Below are 10,901 nucleotides of genomic sequence, written 5' to 3' on the forward strand. Positions count from 1 at the left end.
AAAGGATTAACAGACCACAGCTACCTAGGCCTCCACCAGACTGAGTCCAGTACAGCTAGATGGTGCCCGGCTACCACCACTGACTGCTCTGACTGGGATCACAACAGAGGGTTCTGGACAGAGCTGGATATGCATGTAGAACAAAAATCTAACTCGCAAAAAAAGACCAGATTTACTGGCCTGACAGACTGGAGAAACCTGTAAGGCCCCCTGACTCCCTTTTAGCTCAGTGGTGAATTCACTTCTGAGGTTCACCGTTCAGCTGGGGATTGGACAGCCCCATAAAACAAAATGGGACTAATCAGGCACAGAAGTCCAGGGCCAAGGACTAGAGGGCAGGAGGGGACAAGAAAGCTGGTGATAGGGAACCCAAAGTTGAGAAGGGACAGTGTTGACCTGTCGTGGTGTTGTTAACCAATGTCATAAAACAATATGTGTACTAACTGTGTAATGAGAAACTATTTGTTCTGTAAACCATCATCTAGAGTACAATAAAAAAAATTAAAAATAAAAAAGAAATCAAATGGTGCATAGCATTGTGCAAATCTTCTGCAAAAGCCTTCTTTAAAATGTTAAAAGGCAAAGATGTCACTTTAAGGACTAAGGCTCGCCTGACCCAAACCATTGTGTTTTCAGTCGCCTCATATGCATGTGAAAGCTGGACAATGCATAAAGAGGACCCAAGAAGAATTGATGCCTTTGAGTTATGGTGTTGGCGAAGAATATTGAATATACCACGGCTGCCAGAAGAATGAACAGATCTGTCTTGGAAGAAGTACAGCCAGAGTGCTCCTTAGAAGCAAGGATAGCAAGACTTTGCCTCACTTACTTTGGACATGTTATCAGGAGGGACCAGCCCCTGGAGAAGGACATCATGCTTGATAAAGTAGAGGGTTGGTGAAAAAGAGGAGGACCCTCAACGAGATGGATTGACACAGTGGCTGCAACAATGAGCTCAAGCATAATAATGATTGTGAGGATGGCACAGGACCGGGCAGCGTTTTGTTTTGTTGTACACGGGGTCACTATGAGTCAGAACTAACTTGATAGCACCTAACAACAACAACAACGTACTTAGAACAAGGAGCCCCGGTGGCACAGTGGTTAAACACTTGGCTGCCAACGGAAGGTCAGTCGTTGGAACTCACCAGCAGCTTCACAAGAGAAACTTGTGATTTGCTCCTTTAAAGATTCCAGCCTAGGAAACACTGTGGAGCCGTTCTACCCTGTCCTATATGGTCACTATGGGTCAGAATTGACTCCACAGCACACAACAACAGCAACATATTTAAAACAACATAAAATAGCAAATAAAAATGCACCATGACAAGCTGAGAGAGAGGCCCGCATTTTCATTTTTCATTGGGTCCTGCAAATTTATGTCACTGGCCCTGTGTGTATCTTTATGGGAAACGTAGAACACATTTTAAATAGTTTCAGAAAACAGCAGAAAGAGAAAAGTTCAGACAGAGTGGGAAAAGCCATCTGCTTGATGTGCTAAATTTGACATAGATAAATTAGCTACTATCATCTTTGATGGAAAGAGACTCTGATGAAACACCAGCTTAAATCACTCAGGTGTGTCTGATTGGTAGAACATAGGTCATATGCCTGTGCCCTAGCTGCAAGAGAGGCTGGAAAAGCAGACATTTCACGTTTTGTTTCTGTAATGGTAGGTAGACTGTGTTTCCTATGAAGGGTCAAAAAATTGGGAATTGTTCAAACCTGGGAAAGAGTTCAGATGCTGTAGCAGAAACTGTAGTTGCCTCACGTATATCCCTAGACCCTTATCACTTCAGAATGTTCTGGCTGACTTTTACTTCCACCTGCCAGTGCTTTTCTTGGTGAACTAAGTGCCCCAGAAGCAGCCCTCACCAATTACTGATGGGAGTTGGTCCACTCCCTCTCTCCTTGAGTGAGATAACTGTGAGGTGTGTGTTTTACACCATTTGCAAGGATTCCTCGTGGGATAAGCTCTCATCTCTCATTCTGGCAGCTCTCTTGATAACATACCTTTTCTTTATTGGTTACCTTCCCTTCCCTGAGTAGCCCTGGTGGTGCAGTGGTTAAGCACTCCGCTGCTAACCAAAAGGCTGGCAGTTCAAACCCACCAGCTGCTCCACAACAGAAAGAGTGGCAGTCTGCGTCCATTAATATTTACAGCCTTGGAAACACTATAGGGAAGTTCTACTCTGTCTTATAGGGTCTCTATGAGTTGGAATCAACTCGACAGCAATGGGTTTTGGTTTCTTCCCTTCCCTGATCCAACTCCCCATCTCTAATGTTTCCTGTACTCCTCAAATAACCATTTTGCACAGGAATCTTTGCCTCAGGGTCTGCTTCTGAAACTCTAAGACAGATGTTCAGCAGCCAAAAAGTATAACCTGTCTATCTTTCCTCGTAATGTAAGGATCCTCTTTCTCTGCTTCAATAGCAGCACCCTCTGCATAATATTTGTCTGACTTATCCCTTCCTCCACTAGATGGTGAAGCCCACAAGATTCAGGACCACATACTTGTAGCTTTGTCTCTGGTGCTCATTGTTGAGGCTGTGTTTAATGGGTGCGTAGTAGTTAAGTGCTACGGCTGCTAACCAAAAGGTCAGCAGTTTGAATCCACCAGACGCTCCTTGGAAACTCTATGGGGCAGTTCTACTCTGTCCTATAGGGTCACTATGAGTCGGAATCGACTTGATGACAATGGGTTTTTTTTTTTTTTTTTGGTTTGTACTAGTTTCCTAGGGCTGCCATAACAAAGTACCATAAACTGGGTGACTTATAACAACAGAAATGTATTCTCTCACAGCTATGGAGGCTAGATATCCAAATTCAGGGTGTTTGCAGGGCCATGCTCTCTTTGAAGATTCTAGGGGAAGATCCTTCCTTATCTCTTCCCGCTTCTGATAGCCCCAGATATTCCTTGGCTTGTAGATGCATCACTCCAATCTCTCCCTCTGTCTTCACATGGCTATCTTCTTCCCTCTGTGTCTGTGTTTCTTCTCCCACTTTTTTGAGGACATCCGTCATATTGGATTAGGATTCACCCTACTGCAGTATGACCTCATGCTAACTTAACTAATTACATGTAGAAAACCCTATTTCAAAATTGTTGTAGCAAAGCACCAGACTTATACTCTGTTAGAAATGAAAACAAAAAAGTTTTATTGTGGAACAGAGATTCATCAATTGGGAGACACTTTAACATCTAAGCAAGATTTCACATGTTCCACATTGCAGGAGGATAAGGAGGTTTTTATCAGGTGGAGGAAACAAAGGACTATGTGCTCGCAGGGATGGGGTTGTGTATGGCAAGAAGTTACAAGGGGGTTGTTAAGCTATAATTTTTTCTTAACCAACTTTCTTCACATTATCAACTCTATTTTCTAACCTCCTAGAGCATGTTGACCAAGGCATTCTCCTTGGATCAATCTGCATAAACATCTTTGACAAATATCTTTTAACAGACAATTCCGCATACAATCTAGAGTCTCGACCTTTGCTCCTTCTGTGAGCTACAAGAAGTTAAACTTTTACAAGAAGTTAAATTTTCTCTTCAGGACAGCAGGGGCAGAGACTTAGGCCAAACTGCAGTTTAATTCAAATTGGAGTTTAATTTATATCAGCAACAGCCATCTTAGTCATGTCAAGCACCCCAATTTTGGGGTCTGTATACAAAATAAAGTCATATTTACAGGTACAGAGGGTTGGGACTTGAACATATCTTGTTTGGGGACATAAATCAAGCCATAAAAGATGCCCAATAAGTATCGGCCAATGTACAAGTGAATGAACTGATGAGTGGTTACATGGTTATCCAAATATGATGGTTCATGAGAAGATTTACATAAAAAATGTTCACCTTATTAGTGCTATCTGAAACTCTGATTGAAGAGATTGTGATTACCTCTGTATTTTCTAATCTGCAGAATTTTATTTTTGGCCTCTTTGCTGCATAGATGTAGGCACTCAACGAGCACTAATTTGTGTGTGAGGGTGTACAAATAACAATGGCCTACTGTGTTTTCTTCATCTGGTTGAAATCACAGAGAAATGTCTCCAAAGTCTGTCTTCAACATGGCAAACAATATGAAGCAGACCTAAGCTGGGAGGCAAAGCGCGTCCCTCTGACCTGACACTGAAAAATATCAAAAGACCCAGGAGTATGTATATCTTGTCAGTTACTCAGCTCAGAAATGTTCTATCCCAAGAGTCTGGTCCCAGCATTATCCAAAGAGGTGTCCTTTAACTTTTTTTTTTGCTGAGTTTTTAGGCTGAATTTAATGCCAGTGAAATATGCCAGCTCAGGGCTTCTTAAATCACAGGATCTCTGTTTTCTAGAGAATAAGTTTGGCTCACAAGGACTAACACCACCCACGTTGCAGAAACATACCAGAAACAAATGCCTATGTATACCCCTTACTTTCCCTGAATAAAAGCATCTTGGAAGTGTATCAATTTGAAGGTCAAACATCCAGATTTCTTTACCCTTCTAATTTATTTATCCATTACCTGTTATTTTCCAAAGTATTCTTTTTTCCCCTTGCTTTATTTCTTAAAATAATGAAGAGGCAACCATGCAGATGTCAGAATATGTTAAAGGCATTGAGCTAACTGTCTGTAAATACTGAAGGAGGCAACAATGAGCGCTTCAGGCACTCACAACAGAAGAATTGCTAGTGCATTGAATGCAAAATATGCTTTTCAGTGTTTCAAGTTAAGAATCATTGCTAATTTGAATCATTGCTAATGGAATACAGAAATGTGAATGGCTGGACAGGGTAGAGGGAATATTTGTACCGTAATCAACTGTTACTAAAGTAAATGGATAAATGGCTGAAACTTCAGTTCCATAGTAATTCAGAGTTTAAGAAGTATGTAATTCTTTGAACTTACTACTCTAATTTAATATACCAACTCCTTATTTATCAACATGGTTAGGTTTCAAAGACCAGGTCATTATGTGAAAATCAGCTTTATGTGAAAATGGAGGATTTTTTTTTTTTCTGTTTTCAGACCATTCATTTGTCTGATTTTTTTTTATTTAGAAAATCTAATCATAGAGATAATAACAGCTAAGATTTACTGATGTGCTCATCACTGTGATGAGTCCAGTTGTGGATTATTCCTCTGTGGAGAAGAAAGCTTGGAGGAAACAAAGCTGGATAAAGCTGGGCTGTGTGACTGGAGGGCCCATGGCTTAACCAGCTTACCTTCCTCCTGTGCTGGGTCAGAGCTTCCCTTGAAGAACCTCCTCCAAGGCTCCACTCCCACCCCTGAAAGCCCTGTGTTCAAGATCCCAGAGCCTGCTCTGCCTTCCAGGCCTGGCGAGTCACCAAGGCTCGGGGCTTCCTGTGAGGGCACTGCGAGCTTGGCCACACACCCGGTCCCACTGAGTTGGAGGCTTCAGGCCTGGTTCAGCTCACTTTGGAATGTCATTAAACTTGCACACATTTCTTCCAAATACCCTCTCTGATGCTTCTTTCTTTCTTCCCTTCCCATCCCACAGCAATTTTGAGCTGCAGGGCCTCAAGCTGCACAGGAGCTGGGAACCCAGAATAGGCACCTGCTGGCTTGGTGCTGCCTGCATGCCCACCCTGAAGACACAGAGGAGGCTGGCCCCGCTCGGCAGCTGAACACGGCGCCCCCAATGGCAGGAGGGAGCAGAGGGCGCCGGCCAGTGTGGCCTGGCTTTCTGGAGGCTGCCCAGATACCCTCCTTGAGGGAGGGGACACTCCACAGCTGGTGTCATCATGCCCACTGCCTGGTTAATGGGAAAAACAGCTAGATAGCAGATTTTTCACTATTGTCATAAACGCGAAATGTTGGATAATGAGATAGTCTATGTGAGGAGTAGGTGTATTGTTTAGACATATTTTATTAGTATATTTTTTTAAAAGTTGGTGACTGTATTTTAATGAAATTTTATTTTTTTATTTAAAAATCACCAAGTTTCCAAAAAGTGTTAAAACTCTATTAAATAGTTTCTAATTACTGCTGTAACAAATTACCATATATTTAGTGACCTAATATTTTATGTAATATTTTATGATTCTGGAGGTCAGAAATCCAAAACGGGTTTCACTGAGCTAAAATCAAGATGGCAGAATTGTGGTCCTTCTGGAGAATATAGGGCAGAATCAGTTTCTTCACCTTTTCAAGTTACCTGTATTCCTTGACTCACGGTTTACCTCTTCCATTTCCAAAGGCAGCAATGGTTGAGTGACTTATCACATCAGATTCTAACTCTGTCTCTTCTGATTTTTGTCTTATGATTACTTTTGTTATGTATGCTTATAATGTAATGATCCCAAATCACATGTGTGAAATATGTAACGAGTAACTTAGACATTTATGTTTTCAAACAGACAAGTAAACTTCTTTGTCATTTTGTAAAAGTTCTAACAGTATAGCCAGCTACCTCATTATAAGACAGCTGGTTCACTCTTACAAGGTGTGACATAGCCTTTAGCTTATCTGTGTTAAGACACCCCGAATATGCACCATTGATTATGGACCTATAACACAGGTACCCGATATCACCTATGACCTGATACCACGTGAGTCAGGCACCCCCTGACAGACCCTTTTCAGGCAAGACCAGAGGGACTAAAATCACATAAAAACGCCAGACTTTTGTCCCTTTACCAAGAACAGCCAGAGGCAACTAGTCTCTGTGTTGATCTGTCTCTTGAGTTCTCCAAAGGCCCAGTGCTGCCAGAGGCTCTGCCCGAGACAGCCTCGCCTTCCAGCTGTTAACCTCAAACCCTAGCACCTAGGGACCTCCACTGATGACGCACAGCTGGTTAAGCTTGCATCCCGAGACCTCTCGTTAAGGGTAAAAGCCAAAAGGCTAAAGATTTGGGTTCTAACTATTGGATTATAATTGTAATTTTTAACTCTGATTCTCAGGTCATAAATGAACGTCTTGTGGTCTTATCTGTGCACCTTGCCATGACTACCTTGCAATAAACTGAATGAGTTCAAGCATAACAAACCTGACCATTTCTCTTCTTACTTTAAAATTAAACTCCACGGACAACTTTGGAACCACCTGGATAATCTAGGATAATCTACCCATCTAAAGCCAGCTGATTATCAACCTTAATTCTACCCACAACCTTAATTTCCTCTTGTCATTTAACATAATTTATTAGTGGGTTCCAGGGATTAGGACATGAATGTTTTTGGGGGTCATTATTCTTCCTATCATAAGCAAATGTGTAAAAATACATCAAACTAGCAAAATAACAGAAATTAAAACTAATTGACTAGGGTACTTCAAATAAATAAATTGATAGGTACTTGAAAATGGAGTCAGAAATTAAGCTAACACAAAAATGCACACTAATGAGATCTTATACACCTCCTTTGAGTTCCAAGTCAGTGATTCTATAATTCCGTGTTTGAATCATAATTCCAAATGCTGTAAATTTTTGGTGGCATCCTTGAGAGAGTTAAAAGAATCAAAACAAGACTAATCATGTCCCCAATAATTACATCACAATAACTGCCCTCATATAACTCTACCTCCCAGTTTCTATTGAAACAAAATCACAGAGCACTTGATTGCCCTTCAGCACAATGATTGCATAAGTAGGTCTTACATGGTCGTTAAACATCTTCCTTTGATGCCAGCATGATTTTTCTTTATGCCTCTCTCATCTTATTGCAGCAAGATGAACCCTACTTTATACTCTATGGAACAATCTGCTCAGTACAACATTTCATTTGATAAACATTTCCATGCCAGTAGGTATACTCAACTGTAACAAAAAAAAGTTTAGATGCTAGTCAAAATAAGGGTGCACACCCATGCTGTACTAGTTGGTCAAACTACACTAGTTCTAAGCTCTCTGTCATCAAATACAAAGAAAGAAACCTGATCTGTACCATAAGTCATAGTCCAGAGCACATATAGGAGGAAAACAAATTAAGTGCTTAACAGAAGGCTAAATATTCTTGATAATAGCTTGCATCCTATTGTGCTTACTGGATCCCTGATATATCCGTTCTTCTTCGGAACTGACTCAACAGCACCTAACAACAACAAAGTACATTTACATATATTAGTTCATTTAATTCACACAACCCTAGGGAGTGGGTTCTGTTTTTATTCCTACTTTACAGATAAACAAATTGAGGCACAGAGAGGTTAATTTACCTCCTCAAGGTCCTGCCATGCAGTCAGGTATCAAGATGATCAGTTAGGACAATAAGTGAAACCGAAAGTAACAATCAAGCCTTTATTCACTTACTATGATAGTGCAGGTAAGAGGCCAAGAAAAAGGAAAGTTTGGCTCCCTAATTTTCCATGGAAGGAAAGGAGGCAAAGTCAGTCAGATGACATGCAGTGCAGGCAGGGGGAGCTGGAGGGAGGGAGGGGGGAGGGGCTAAGAAAGAAAAAGTAAAGTGTAAGAGTTGAAAAAGGTGTCTCAGCCAAGGCCCCCCAATAAGGAGATCCCCGAATGGTGTGTCATTGAATCTATTCCAACTCACACCGACCCTATAGGACAGAGTAGAACTGCCCCCCGCCAGGCTTCCAAGACTGTAATCTTTATGGAAGCAGACTGCCACATCATTCTCTGGTGGAGTGGCTGGTGGGTTCGAACCGGAGACTTTTTGGTTAGTAGCTGAGTACTTAACCACTTCGCCACCAGGGCCCCTTCCTGAATGGTGGTACTGGTTAGGAATGCAGATATGTGTATGAGCATGGCTGGTTGAGAGTTGGGATTGGGGAACTGAGTCCTTGACTGCAACTCCCTCCAGAGACTGCAATGCACTGGCCGTGCACCAGTTTAGTGTGGGGAGGATACCTTTCTCCCGTGAGATCTGCCAGAAAAGCCATTGTAATTGCCTATGGTTGGGCCTGAGAGATTTCACATAGGATTTTGGCCTGGAGCTGGTCTCCTCAGGTCCCACAGCTAATAATTAACTATCTGGGATTTGAACCCAGTGAATCTGGCTATGAATCTGTGCTTTTAACTAAATACAATATTGCTACTAAGTATAGAAAGAAAATTCATTTTATGATCCTCATAAAAAAGACACTGTACCAGACTTTTTTTTTTTTTTAATTGTACTTTAGGTGAAAGTTTACAGAACAAATAGTTTCTCATTAAACAGTACACATATTGTTTTATGACATTGGTTAACAACCCCACGACATGTCAACACTCTCCCTTCACAATCTTTTTTTTTTTTTGCTGAAAATATACACAGCCAAAGGTACACCATTTCAAAAATTTCTACATGCACAGTTCAGTGACATCGATTACTTTCTTTCAGTTGTGCTGCTATTCTCACTTTAGATGAAGGTTTACAGAACAAAATGTTTTCTAATTAAACAGTACACATGTTGCTCTATGACAATGGTTAACAACCTCACTACATGTCAACACTGTCCTTACTCAACCTTGGGTTCCCTATTACCAGCTTTCCTGTCCCCTTCTGCCTTCTAGTCCTTGTCCGTGGACTGCAGTGCCTGATTAGTCCCATTTTGTTTTATGGGGCTGTCCAATCCCTAGCTGAACAGTGAACCTCAGAAGTGAATTCACCACTGAGCTAAAAGGGTGTCTGGGGGCCATACTCTTGGGTTTTCTCCAGCCTCTTTCAGGCAAGTAAAACTGGTCTTTTTTTGTGTGTGTTAGAATTTTGTTCTACATGCATATCCAGCTCTGTCCAGAACCCTCTGTTGTGATCCCGGTCAGAGCAGTCAGTGATGGCAGACGGGCACCATCTAGCTGTACTGGACTCAGTCTGGTGGAGGCCTAGGTAGCTGTGGTCCATTAGTCCTTTGGACTAATCTTTTCCTTGTATCCTGTTCTCTTCATTCTCCCTTGCTCCCGAAGGGATGAGATCAGTGGAGTATCTTACATGGCCGCTCACAGGCTTTTAAGATCCCAGACGCTACTCACCAAGGTAGAATGTAGAACATTGTCTTTATAAACTGTGTGTTATGCCAGTTGAACTAGATATTCCGCAAAACCATGATCCCCACAGCCCTCCGCCCAGCAATTCAGTCCCTCAGAGAGTTTGGATGTGTCTATGGAGCTGCCATAACCTTTCCTTGTACAAGTTGTGCTGGTTTCCCCAGTATTGTGTACTGTCTCACCTTCACCAAATACACCACTTATCTATTGCCTATTTAGTATTTCCCCCCCACCCCTCCCATCCCTGGTAATCAACAAAGATCGTTTCTTTTTGTGTAAACTTTTTCATGAGCTTTTAGAGTAGAGGTCTCATACAATATTTGTCCTTTTGTGGTTGACTTATTTCACTCAGCATAATGTCCTCCAGTTTCATCCATGTTATGAGATGCTTCACAGATTCATCATTGTTCTTTATCGTTGCTTAGTACTCTGTTGTGTGTATGTACCATAGTTTGTTTATCCATTCATCTGTTGATGGGCATCTAGGTGGTTTCCATCTTTTTGCTATTGCGAACAATGCTGCCATGAACATGGGTGTGCATATGTCTATTTGAGTGAAGGCTCTTATTTCTCTAGGATATAGTCCTAGGAGTGGGATTGCTGGATCTTATGGTATTTCTACTTCTAGCTTTCTAAGAAAGCGCCATATCATTTTCCAAAATGGTTGTATCATTTTGCATTCCCACCAGCAGTACTAAGAGTTCTGATCTCCCTGCAGCCTCTCCAGCATTTGTTATTTCCAGTGTTTTTGATTCATGCCAGTAATGCCAGGGTAAGATGGTATCTCATTGTGCTTTTAATTTGCATTTCTCTAATGACTAGTGATTGCGAGCATTTCCTCGTGTGTCTGTTGGCCGCTTGAATGTCTTCTTTGGTGAAGTGTCTGCTCATTTCCTTTGCCCATTCTTAAATACGATTATTTGTCTTTTTGTTGTAAAGGTTTTGGATTTTCTTGTAGATTTTAGAGATTAGAC

The sequence above is a fragment of the Trichechus manatus genome, unplaced genomic scaffold (genome assembly GCF_000243295.1).
Source record: "Trichechus manatus latirostris isolate Lorelei unplaced genomic scaffold, TriManLat1.0 scaffold00175, whole genome shotgun sequence".
NCBI classification, from domain to species: Eukaryota; Metazoa; Chordata; class Mammalia; order Sirenia; family Trichechidae; genus Trichechus; species Trichechus manatus.